Consider the following 13,488-nt stretch of genomic DNA (forward strand, 5'->3'; position numbering starts at 1 on the left):
TTTAGGGGGGAAGTCTGTTGTGTGAAGTGTAAATATGTGTTTCTCTGTGATTGTTCGCTGAATTTAATTGTGATTCTAGTACCAGGGTTTATTTTAGGGGTGAGAGTGAGAGAAGGCCGCCAGGGAGGAGACATGGAAAGGGCCTGACCAAGGAGATGGTCACCTGTCCTGTGCAGGGAGCAATGTGGAGGCAGAGGGACACCAACATGTCCATGTGCAGGGGTGTGACCCCACATACTGCCTGCATGAGTGGCATATAGATCTGAGCACAGATCCAGGCTGAGCAGGGAGATGGTCAGAGGGTGAAGGGACGGGTCGTGCTGTTGCAGAAGACCGGAGAAAAACCAAGCCACGCTTAGAGAAAGGGAGTTCTATTTTATTATTCAATTCTGTGCAGGCCCAGAGAAAAATGTGTCTTTCAAATTCTGCGCCTCCAAACATGGAGGAAACTCTCTTTATTTATACTTTTTCCAGTCCTTTGTCTCCCAAATTTGGAATGAGACTTCTGGGCCTTCAAGAAAGAAGGCCTGCATGTTGGAAAGGGGCCATGACACCATATCTCAAGGCCTGGCCAGGTGTCATCACTGACAACTCTGTCTGGGGCATAGTTTATGGCCTCTCAGGAATGGGAGTAGTCTTATTTTCCTTAATATTTAAGCAAGCAAGCATTTACAGAAGCCAAAATAGCAGGGTTAAAATTTCAAACGGCAGTTTTTATATAAGAGGGATGCTTCATTCCCTACTGGTTTTATGTACATGAGTCAAATCATTGACTCTTTTGGGTCATTGTTGGGAGGGAGGTATATTGACCCCTGAGGACTACAAGCTTTATAGAATTAAGTCTTTGCCGAAAAAAGTTAGTGGGCCTGTTTATAAGATAAGGGCCTGTAATGAGGGCCAGGAGTAATCTTTAGAGGGTCCGAAGAGTCCTGGACTCTCTCTTTTGCCTGGGCTGTCTTAAGCCGGGTGTGATGAAGCCACGTCAGGATTCTGTCGACCTTGACTGTCGTAGGGGTGATCCTTTCCAGGTAGGAGTCAGTCCTTGGGTGGCAAACTTCTTTACCCAAATAGAGTCAGCAGGTTGGAAGGGATGAACCGGATCAGAAGTTGGTATAAGCAGAGCATCTCGAACATGCTTCCGGACTGCTTTCTGGGTGCACTGTAAAGCCTGTAAGAACTCGAGTAAAGATTGGGTATGGATTTCAGCTTTTCTAGATTGGGTTTCCGTGTAAGCTGGTGAGATGAGTAGGTCAGGGTCTGGAAGAGTCACTAGAATCTGTAGAGGCCCCATTGGTTTTAGGGCAGCCTCCTGCGCGTCTTTATCTACAGCCTAGTTCCCTCTTGCTTCTGGGGAGTCCCCTTGTCTTACATACATAGAGGTGGAAAGACTTAGTTACATCTGGTAGTGCCAGTTGGCCCATCGTCCTTGCTCTGCTCATGTCTGTCTAACTGCCCACTATATTACCTCAAGGATCCTGGCTCTGAATTCTTTCAGGGATAATGGATGTTGGATTTCTTCTGTAATTACTTCCTGCTGAGGTGGGTCAGAGGTTGCTCTCAGAGCCAAGAGATCCTTGCTGTCTGTCAGAGGGACTATGAGGCCTGGGCACAGAAGGAGGTGGGCTTGTGACCTGGCAGAGACAAACTGTAACAAATGGTCTGGTGGAAGGGAAAGAAAACATTTCAGTTTTAATAACCTTTATTGAAATAGACTATTTCCTCCTTAAAAGTATCCCTCTGTCTATTAAACGACTAATTTATTTACTGTATTTAATTTGGCCTGATTGTTTGCATAAACACAACAAGAATGGGAACTGACTACCTTTGCCGGAATTTCATGATTGAATGTTAATGTGCCCCGTAGGGCCAGGAAGCCAAGCCATCCAGCTGCCATCAGGCCTGCCTGCAGTATCTGTTGAGTTAGGTGAATTCCTCACCTGCAGTGGCTCTACCTGGGCCCATTGTCCTTGAGATAAGGCCCTTGTCAGCAGCCCTACTACTCGTCCTGGCCCAGAGTGCGTGGGGGTTCTGCAGGGACGCAGAGGCGCCCTTATTGCTCCCCTTCTACTCTGACCAACCGCCAGTGATGGTAGGGCATGGGCCTGATACTTCAGCACCAGCTATTTTCAGGGCTACCAAGCAGGATACCAGGCTTTCTCCATGGCACTCTTATTGGCTTCAAGTCTTCAGAGTTCAGACAGGGCTCTTTAAAACATGGTACTCCAGTCAAAGTTTTCGGTCAATAAAACCACTACTGGAAACCAGCCTTATTGAATTTATGCAAAGAAATGTATTGCCATGATTCATTAAGCATTGCTAAATTTCAGAGGAATTCTATAAGGAGAAAAATATACTGACCTGCTTTAAGATCTTCCGACTTTCCTTGCCAGTTCTTTTTATGGACTCTCTAGAGTTATAACAAAACAGTAACTGTTGGATTTCTTTTATCATTCCCCCCTAAGTACTTTGGCATAACTATTTACGCTCTGTTTAGGGAGGCAGAATGTAAATTATTTACTCTTCCTGGCTTACTGGCCTGTAATATTTGATTAACTTCCTTTTAACATTTCTTTTCTCCTTCTTATTACATACCCAACCTTTAGAAATTTTACACGTCTAAACTTGCCTTTAAACCTTCTTTCTATGTTCTTTAAAAATGCATAACCATGCCTCAGACCTTCTACTCAGTAATTCCATATTCTTAGAAACGTCCATCTTTTAATGATTACTAAAAAGTAAACAGCCAGTATTTCTTAGATTACTAAGAGCAGGTAAATTAAAATTTGTCTAGTAAAAACTGCTATATTTTTCCTATGTAAGTTCAAGTATATTGTATTGGTCTAGTTTAGTATTGGAAGGGTTAAAGAGAACAAACTGTGGCAGAGAAAAACTTGTGCTTAGTAGGAGCTTGCGGTCTTGAGTCCAGCATAGTTCAGATAAGTAAAAATCAACAAAAGCTTATCTCTCCCTGCTCTCCCCACGGACACCCCCCACTTTTCTGCATTAACTATTTACTCTGAGCTGCTCTCCCTCCTAGATTTTGCCTTCTTTACTCTAAGCCCCAGAGGCTCAAATCCTTCTCCTCCTGTACCACTTGTGATCTCTCTGACCGTCCCCCTATCCCCCAGGCTCGGGCTCCTCCATCTCAGCAGGCTAAGGGCCTATCACCCTATCTAGCGAATCCCACCACCACCCCATCTCACACCCGCTCCAGAGCAGTTTTCAGCTCTCTTCCTCCCCCAGTCAGAGCAGATGCTGTCCCCAACAGAGACCCACTGTGCACCTATCAGGAAGGGCAGGCAGGTCACAGGTCTCGGGACCACATGATAAAAATCCGGCAGTCCCTCTCCCACACCCTACACAGGCCATGAGAAAATGTACTAATCTTAACCCAATAAGCCTTTGTTTAAACTTCTCTGGGTTGCAACCTTCACAAATTTTATACCTTTAATTAACATTAGACTTCTAAAATCTTAACCTAACACAGCCAAATTACACATCAGGGAAAATCAATTAAAAGTTCTCTACTGTCTTCCCCCTAAAGGGGGGCTTGCCCTATCTTTAAACAAATTGAACAACAGAAAGATAAAACAAATACTCGCATGTGGACAGCCAGACGGCACAAAGTAGCTTTCTCTTCACACAGATTCTCACACTTACATTCATACACCAGATCCTCTGAGTTTTTACTTCTACCACATGTTTACTCAGAGTTTAAACAGTCCACCTGATTCCTGATTAATTTGCCTGAGGAAGTGGCATGACCTCCAGGGAGGTGATCAGGCCCCCCTTCCACTCACTGGGAGTGGGCTTGACTGATAGGGCCCCTCCCTTACAGTTTCTGTTCACAGGTCCAGAAGTGTCCCTCCACTCTCTCCAGATGCCGGCCGGGTCCTGGGCTGAGGTCCGGGAGTGCCCAGAGTACCCAGTTCACTTCTGCTAAATCAGCAGAGTGGGGCCTCCCGGAGGTCTGTCTGGCTCCCCTGGACCCCAAACCCGGTCCACACACTGGAGGCCAAAGGCCAGCATGTTTGGCCTTCTTCTCGGTCAGGGAACCATTAATGTTCCAGAAGACCTGAGAAAAAACCAGCCACGCTTAGAGAAAGGGAGTAACATTTTATTATTAAATTCTGTGCAGGCCCAGAAAAAACAAAAAATGTCTTTGCAATTCTAGGCCTCCCAACATGGAGTAAATTCGCTTTACTGATGCTTTTTCTAGTCCTTTGTCTCCCAAATTTGGAATGAGACTTCCGGGCCTTCTGAGAAAGAAGGCCTCCATGCTGGAAAGGGGCCATGACACCATATCTCAAGGCCTGGCCTGGTGTCAGCACTGACAACTCTGTCTGGGGCATAGTTAACGGCCTGTCTGGAATGGTGGTAGTCTTACTTTCCTTTTTATTTAAGCAAGCAAGTATTTACAAAGCTAAAATAGCAGGGTTAAAATTTCAAACGGCAGTTTTTTTATGAGATGGATGCTTCAATGCGAGGCCTCGAGAGCAGCACCAGCGGGGGCCTTGGCCCTCCTGGTGGGACCCCAGCCTGTGTCTCTCAGGCTGTGGCAAGAGCTCAAAAATCCTGCATCCACCGAGCACAGGCTGTAGACTGAGCACATCATGTGCTTCAGAAAAGAGGCAACTGAGTGTGCGGGTTTCCTGATGAGACACACACACACTCACTGTGGCCGCGAGGGGCATCACTGATAACATGGGCACCATCGGCTATGCTCTCAGTCATGTGGGCATCATGTGCCCTTCATCATGGGAGACGCTGAGGACTAATGAGACGTCCTCTTTCTGGAAACATGGGGACCATGGCCTAGGCTCTCAGGTGCAGAAGAAGGGCCGGTTCCCCTTCCTGTGGGAGGTCACTGTGGTGTGGATGCGCAGGCGCATTGCAGGGAGGGCAGCTCCACCCCCAGCGGACCGGGTAGGAGCCTTGGGCACAAGCCAGAAGGGACGAGGGCAGGACGATGACGATGGCTGTGCAGATGGAAAGGACAGGCTGTAGGAGGGAGGGGGCCGTGCAGGGAAACGGGGTGGCTCACAGGTGTCAGGAGTCAGATGAGCTGCAGTGGGGTCATAAGCCCCCAAACGTTCCATGCCCTAAGCCCTGGACTTCCCTCTCTTCTCTCTGGGGACTTTGCAGCTGTGATAAAGGTACAGATTCTGAGTGTGGACCACAACCCTGGATTTCCTGGGCCTGCTCTCTGCCATCCCACATGTGGGGGAGGAGGAGGCAGAGGTTTCACAGGAAGGAGGCACAATGGCAGTTCCGTTGGGCCCTGGAGCCCATGCAGCCAGACAAGGACTGGCATCCGCCTCCCAGTGGGAAGCCGCCAAGAAGAGCTTCTCCCTGGACTTGCACAGCCAGCAGGGCCTCCGCACCCTGGGGTCTGGGCAGAGAGTGAAAGACCGCAGCCTCCTGTCCTGGCCCCTGGGACAGACTCCCCTGACCACAGTGCAGGGCGGGCCTGGCAGCAGCCGCTGGAAAGGAGTCTGAGCTCTCAGGTGTGCGGCTGGCTGAGGGGGCTGCTGGGGGATGGAGGTGCGGAGCCTGCGTGGCTCATGCAGGGCCTGAGCCTGGGAGGCCTGTGCAGAGACACGGGCCGGGCCTTGAGCCAACGTTCCCTCTGTGATCCGTGCCCTCAGGCGCCAGGTCACTGCCCATCGGGTCAGCATGATGCACTGTTGTCACCACCCAAGGCCCCCTCATGATGCCCCCCACCCAGGGCCAGAGACTGGGATAAAACAAGACAAGCGGGACGTGCAGGGCAAGTGATTTATTGAAGCAAGACGTTGAAACCTCTACATTTTCCAGGGAAGGTCAGGCATCATTGAAAGCAGGAGCCCTCATAGGTGAGGTTTGTTGAATCTATTTGTTGCACGTTTTCCCGATAGCCTCCTGAAATAGACACAGAGAGAAAGGGCCGTCAGTCCCGCTGCCCCTAGAGATGCCACGGGCACGGCGTGTGCTCACAACCAAGACGGGAAGCATTGCAACCAGCACTGGCCAGCGGGGCAGCGGGCGGACAGAGTGTAGGTGGGTATTCAATGGTCCCGGTGCAGGCCCAGCAGCAGACACATCAGGGAAGAGCCATGGCCACGGCCGGACGCAGACGCTGAGGAGCCCAAGACTGGCCTCGGGTTTCTGATGGAGCAGGAGGGGGACAAGGGGGCCGAGAGCCTGGGATTTGCTTTCTTTGAGTCCCAGGTCCCAGGACGGGACTTTTAACTCCAGAGTGGATGGGGGAGGAGGGCCAGGCGGGAGGGGCCACGGGAGGATCTGCCTGCGGAGATCTGCAACCCCAGCATGGCCCACTGACATGTCCACACTGAGGCCCTGCGTGTGGGGACTCCTGCTTAAAGCCCGACCTGGTTCAGGGGCGGAGGAGCTGAGACACACCCCCTCCCCCCAATGTCTGATTTCCTCAGAGAGACAGGGAGGCGGTCAGCTCCACCCGTGGCTGCAGAGGACAGACTGAGAGGGGCCCTGCCCTCTGGCCTGCTGGCTGAGGAGGGAGGGGGGCGAGGGAACAGGGACTGTGCCTGGCTCTGCAAAAGCTGCCAGAGCCCCGCCTGCCTCCCTCCTCATGGAGCGGGGCCAGCTCCCTGCCTCCTGCAGCGCACCCCCACCCCATGGCATTATTCCCCAGGGACAGTGCCTCCTGATCCAGTGAGGGACCTCGCCCTCCAGAACGCTCCCAGGCAGGGAGGCAGCAGTGTCTGGCCCTTCACCATCACCGCCTGGGCCCTGGCTGTCCCCCCTCAGGACACGTGGGGAACCTGGAGCCCAGGGAGGGGCCTGCAGAGGCTGTGCAGCCTGAGGCTGGCCCAGGGGGTGTCAGGTCACCATCCACCCTTGGCCACGGGCCCCTCTCTCAGAGGTGAGCAGAGGGACCAGTGCCCCCCGCCTGTGCCCCCCAGAGAAGCACCCTCCTCCCTCCTGGCCATGCAGCTGAGCAGCAGCCTCTATGCAGAAGGACAATGGAGTTACCATGAGTTCGTAAATTTTGTGTCTGTCGTTAAAGGCCATCCGATTTACGCAATCCTTCACAGCCATCGTGGACTCGTAGGCGGGTATAGGTGCCGGAAACGTCTTGAGGACACGATAAAAGAGCGGTTTAATGTCCAACACGAAGGCTCTCGCTTCGTTTTGAAGGGCTGGACAGGTTTTGGCATTTGCTGGAGGAGAAGAAAAAGAAACACATTGGATGTAGGAAAGTCACTTTTCCCCACGGCTCCCTGACCTCAGACCTAGACAGGAACCCCAGGGGCTTATGGTCTCCTCCCATACTTGTGCCCAGGACAATGCATCTCCCCCAAGTCCTCACTGGCGCCTGGTCACAGAGCACACAGCGGAGCCCGGATGGAGCACAGGTGACCACCCCTGGTCAGTCTTCCCCTTTAGCAGGTACACCCAGGCCTTCCCAAGACTCCCCTGCTTTGCCCCAGTCACGGACCCTAGATTTCAAAGCCTCAGCTTTGCCCCTCAACAGAGCCACACCTGCCTTTGTCTGGTACTGGGGGAGGGAGCTGTTACCTCTCAGTCTTTCCAGGGAAGGGTAGGGTCGGGTCCTGGCAGAGGGCCCAGAGGGAGACAGTAAATGGGGAGAGGAGGGAGGAATGCTACTAAGGGATGGAGGATGCCCTTGGAGGCTCAGTCTAACACTGGGATCATGTCATGGGACAGAGAGGGCTCAGGCTAAACCAAGAAAGTCTGTGAGTGTCACACCTGACGCTGAGGCTCAGACCACGACTGGCTCTTTGGTTCCGCCCTGAGGACAGAACCCCCTGGAGGGGGCGCAGGGACTGGGCTGACTTTCCGCCCAGTGGGTTGTGCTGAGACCTTCAGGAACCACTTCCGGGTCTGGATTCTCCATCCTCACCCTCAGGCCTCTGCCAGTGCCTGCAGCTGGGACTGTGCCCACCAGGCCCCTCCCACCTGGGAGACAGCCGCTCTGCAGGGAGGTGGAGGGTCAGGTCAGAGGTCACTCGAGGAGAGAGGACCAGGTTCAGAAAGTCAGATGGAAGAGACTCAAAAGGACTTGGCTCAGCCCCGAGGGCGTGAGGACACGCCCAGCATTGCTGGCCACTGACCACATTCACCTGGAAAAGGGCAGTTGTGGCCCTAGCGCTCCCACTGGCTCTACACGTCCTGGCTGGGCCCCTGGAGGAGGAGCGGGCCTGTCGGGCCCCTGAGCGCCTCTGGGTCTCAGAGCCACGTGGACACTGGCCACTCTGAGCCTCAGGCGGCACTGCTCCTCTTGAACGGAGCCCTCTCCTGCTGGAACATTCTCTGAGTCTGAACCTAGGAGTCCAAGAGTCTTGGGCTCACCTGGCACCTAAGAGACCCTGGTGAGGAGACGTCGGTGAGACCAGGGTGGCCTCGGACCACCTCCTCTCCACCATCGCCCCAGCTTCTCTCCTGGGCGCTGGGATCCAGGGAGGAGAGGCCTGGGGAGATGCAGCCTGTGTTCCAGGCCACAGCGCTGCAGGGGCAGGACCCTGACTCACGAGAAGGTGACTCTGTCCTGCTGCTTCTGCGACACAGACCAGGCGGGATTGGGGCCTCCCATGGGACCGCCCACACTGGCCTGCCGGGGTTTCTGTAGAAGTTCCAGAGCCCCTGGATCGGATACCCCGAGTGCTGGGCGTTGAAGCCTGGTCCACAGGACACGGGAAAGGTTTAATTCTGACCCGTCCCCCCTCCCCATGTAAGTCACCTGGACCGGAGAAGGGCCCTTCCCGGCTGATGGTGTCTGAGTGGACGTGACACTCACCATCAGAGCAGCAAAGGGCCAGAGTGACCAGCAGCAGAGACAGGGCCAGCTTCATGGTTCCTGCGGCTGAGCGTTCAGCTGAGCAAACAGTGAGCGCTGAGGAGCTGGACTGAGCAGCCTGGGGAGCCCAGGGCTATTTGTACCCAGTGAGCCTCACTGGTCCTGCCACAGGGGACGGGGCAGGTCACAAGGCCTGGCTTCCAGCCACCCTTCCTCACGGTCAGCTGATGCCATCCATCAGCGTCACAGCCTGGGGACTTGGTCAGAGCGGGACTTGCTGGCACCGGGCACGGTTCCTAGAGCACCGCCTCAGGTGGGAGGGTCACAGTGCACGCCCCGTCGGTGGAGGGAGCCCCTGGGGTTCAGCTCCTTCAGTGCGGACAGGGTCCGCTTTGCTCTTCCCTCAGCCCAGGGCCTGGCACAGAGAAGAGGGTCAGCACATGTTTGCGGGAGATTCGTGACCCTAAGTGAACGAGCTCTCAGTGTGGCTGGGCTGCACCCTCAGGATAAAATGGTGCCCGCAGTGCCAGGGCTGCTTTGGGCAGTGGAGGGAGTAAATCCGTGGTGTCTGCTTCCCTAGAGAAAACAGAGCCAAGAGGAGGACCACCCTCCCACTGCCACCTTCCTACTCGAGCGCCTGTGGAAAAGCCATGCACACAACTTCAGATCCATCAACGCTCACGTGTCCTGGTGACACTTTCACTTGTCGGTTCAGAGGTGGCCCCTGTGGTCATCGGGCCCCACAGGAGAAGCACCCACAGGGCTGGTCCCCCACCTGTGCCGACCGTGGGCCGCTGCTCCATGGGGCACTGGGAGGCCGCACGACTCGAGACAGGCTGTGGGAAGCAGGTGACAGGACAGCGGGCTTGAGACCACGCAGCACAGACAGGATTCTGACAGGTGTCGGGCGGGGGGACCTGTTAGACGAAAGGGAGGGACATGGCACTGACGTTCTAGCTCAGCTGCTTGCATCTGGGTTTCTGACTCAATCCTGTCCTCTCGCTGATGCCAACCTCGTTCCTCCACCTGCTCAGTCCTTTCTCCTCTTTCTCTGTTTGGAAAAGCTCACTGACCGACACCACGTGCTGGCTGGGGTGCGGGGCAGCAGTAACGCGTCCTCATTGCTGGAGGGGTGCACGGGAGCACGGCCACTCGGCAGGACAGCTGGGCAGTTCCTTGTGACCTACACGCCCTCTCACCACACCCGGCCCAGCACCTGAGACCCTGGGGTCCTGGCAGCACCGGGCCGGGTGCTGACCCCTGGAGGCTCCGTGTGTCTGGAAAGAAGGGGGAGGTGGGACCTCTCTCTACTTTCTCTTTGTGTTTTGATCCCACCAGGGCCATGAGAAGCACCCAGCGGGCGCCTTCTGTACGTGCCGGTTGGGCATTCAGGCAGCAGCTGGTGTGGGACGTGACCAGGAATTGAACTGGCAAACCATTGGCGCACAGAGTGACGCTCAACCACTGCGATGCCCCGGCCAGGCTCTCTCTACTTTCTGCTCAAGTTTTCTGTGAACTAAAAGCTGCTGTGAAATAAAGACTAGTAAACATAGAGGCTCTCAACTTGTTGACAACATTCTCTTCCAACCAGGGGGAAAGCATATAAAAAGCCATCAATAAGTTGGTCTTAATCCTATAAAATATAGAGCTAATATGCCAATCGTTGTCATGCCCTCCCACCCTCGTGCCCGGGAAGGGGGACCTGAGGCCGGACCACAGGACCTGAGGCTGTGCCCCCAGCCATGCAGGGCTTGATGGGGGTGGGGCTGGCTGGCTTTGGGTCTCGCCCGATTTTGAGGTGGGTGTGGGTGGGCATGGACCTGTCTCTGGGTCCTGTGGATATTGTTTATTAATCAATTTATATATTTTCATACACATTTTACTAATTTTCTTTCATCTCTGACACTTCTATTATAGAGAAAGGGCAAATAGCAATATTAAAATATTTCCTTTAATTAATTCTCTTTAAATTTGCATGGATTTCATGCACTGGGCCACTAGTATGAAGATAATCAACCATCAGAGAAATCTAAGATAATCTAGTGAGAAAGATAGTTAGAATGGATGAAAGTTGATGGTGTAGATGAATTCAGGATCAGCCCAGGGACAGCAATCCTCCCTGCAAACCTGTCACTGTGGACCTAACAGAAACAGTGGCCCCTTGGCGACAGGAACTGTAGCAGCAACAAAAACACACTGACGTCCACACACTTGAAGCAGGCAAACCCTGAAGCATGAAATCACCAACATTTCCTCAGAGACGGGACGAGGGATCTAAGAACACCACACACACACCTTTCACCTGAGGAACATTAGAGCATTTATTGCACAACTTATTCTCAGATTGTTGCAGTTTCAGTCCCGCCACCTCAGAGCCCTAACCTGCAGCTTTACACATTGTTCACATTGCTGAGAATCTGGAGGCCGTTGGGGTCTCTCTTTCAAATGTGGGAAGTTTCCCTCAGTGGGTTGTGAGCAAGAGCCCATCTTCACGGCCAGACTCCCGGGGTTCAAGCTCAGCTCTGGAGCTTCCCGCTGTGGGGTCCCCAGCAGGTGCTGACCCCTCTGCCTCATTGTCCTCGTCTGTAAATACGGGGACAGCACAGATGTGTGTTAGGACAAGTAGGTTCATCCAGGACAAATGCTGGGCGCAGTCCCTGGCAGCCAGTGTCAGCTGTTACAATTATGCACCAAAATGGTAAAATGTGAGTGACAGTCGAACAGAACAGACCGCCTCATCCCCAAAGACAAATATCAGGCGATCTCACCGACTCTGCCAGGGGAGTGTTGGTTTACCCTCAGGGCTGATGGGCGTCTGAATTTGGCTCTGGTTTTATTGGGATTTCTCTCTGGCACCACCAGCTGGTTACTTTTCAGTCACTTAATTGACAGTTTAATGGTCACATCTAAGCCAGGCTTATTGTGACTTTATAATCCTTCACAGGGTATTGGAGTCAGGGAACAGGAGGGGGCGGGTGGGGACAGGGATAATGTCCCTGAGGCCCTCGGGTCTCTGCACTCCCGTCCTCAGCAGGAGGCACTGGTCACACACGTCCCTTGGATCCCAGGGCCCCTCCAGTGCTCAGGCTCTAACTGGTCCCCAGGTGCCTGGGGGATGGAGGCGCCTCAGATATCACTTCTGGGTCGTGATGTCCCCGTGGGCTTGTGCCGTCTACGTAGCCTCTGGAGACACCGGTGCCCATGGGCCCGTCCCCGTCACACTCAGCCTGTTCCGTGTTACATGACGGAGGCCCACACGTCATGTCTGACCTGCAGGCATTCACTCCACAGGTACAGCTCTCGCGCCAACGAGCAGCGTCAGTGACGTGTGTGGAACTCTATGACAGTGGCCTCCCTGGCCTTGCTTTGAATGGAATTAAAGAAGGACTCTTAGCCATGGCTGACAACTTATTAAAAGTAATTTTAATATAGTTTTATTGATCTCAGAGAGGAAGCCTGAGGGAGAGGGAGAGAGAAACATCCGTGATGAGAGAGAATTATTGATCAGCTGCCTCCTGCACTTCCCTCTCTGGGCATTGAGCCTGCAACCTGGGCCTGTACCCTTGACTTGGAATCACACCGTGACCTCCTGGTTCATAGGTGGATGCTCAACCACTGGCTGGGCTAAAATAATTGTGAGTGATAGACCGCAGGTCATTTTAGATCCATGGAATTGAGTGACACGGCTCATTCTTCTCACATCCGCACAATCATGTGACTAGCATGTTTGCAGCTAGGCCCCTGAGGATGGAAGCCATGACTACAATGGTCTCTGTGTGACCAATAAATAATATCACTCATGGATACAGGGCTTCTATACATAAGCCCTGGCAGAAGCTCTTGAGCCTCAAGGCTCTCCTCCATCCTCACTCCGTTCCAGCAGGAGCCAGGGTCCCAGGCCCAGGTGAGGCTCAGATACAGTTACTGGAGCTCCGCCTGGGAACGGATGGGACATACAGCAATGTCCAGGGCAGGGAAGCCTCCCAGCTGGGAGGGCCATGTCCTTTCCTGATGGGAAAAATAAGACATTTTGGGGGGGGTAGCAATCTGAATCTGTGCCAGTGACCTAATGTACATACTTCATTGCCTATAATTAAGTCACTGCCCCTTTCTCCATGATCTGGCCTTGCCAGACCTGTTTACCTAAGAAGTCCCATTTTACAGAGGCCATAAACCATGAACAATACCCAACTCCCCCATCCCAACACACGGGGCTTTTTGCAAAGCCCGAGAAAGGTCTGGAAGTCCCATCCATATTTGGGGGACAAGGAAACCAAAGGGTATAGAGGGAGAGCTTCCTTCATACTGGGGGGCTCAGGATTTGGAGAGAAACAGTCTCCCCTGAGTCACTGTACTAGTACATGCGAAACATCTGAAAATAAATGTTTTTTTCCTGTATCTCCAAGTACTCCTGTGAATTTTTCGTTCGCTTGGTAAAATCTGTAACATAAAAATGATTCCCAGACTGCCAACACGTAGCTGAAATTGCCCCCTTGACGCACCACTGTGTGTGAGCAAGCGGGCGGGCCCATTCAACCGAGCCCCTGATGACAGGAAGGCGCACTCCAGTGATTTACTGGGTTCCAGTCCTCATGGGGCCCAGGAAACCAGGGCCCCTGCTGGCCCTCCAGTGGACTCCAGGGAGGACAGGAAAGCCCTCTTCTGGAACCAGACATCTGACTGGTGAGTTCACCCCCCCCCCCCCCCCC

At 53.4% G+C, this 13,488-nt stretch overlaps 1 long non-coding RNA gene across 1 annotated transcript; it reads right to left on the reverse strand.

Annotated features, from left to right (window-relative positions):
* Positions 1-5,764: 5,764 nt before the first annotated feature.
* Positions 5,765-7,696, reverse strand: LOC106695369. Its single transcript, XR_001346462.2, has 2 exons — positions 6,994-7,696; positions 5,765-5,901 (listed from the first exon to the last, which is right to left on the reverse strand). It is a non-coding gene; the product is annotated as an uncharacterized LOC106695369 (long non-coding RNA).
* Between the last annotated feature and the right edge of the window lie 5,792 nt (positions 7,697-13,488).

This window comes from Myotis lucifugus, unplaced genomic scaffold, assembly GCF_000147115.1.
Source record: "Myotis lucifugus unplaced genomic scaffold, Myoluc2.0 scaffold_1165, whole genome shotgun sequence".
NCBI lineage: Eukaryota > Metazoa > Chordata > Mammalia > Chiroptera > Vespertilionidae > Myotis > Myotis lucifugus.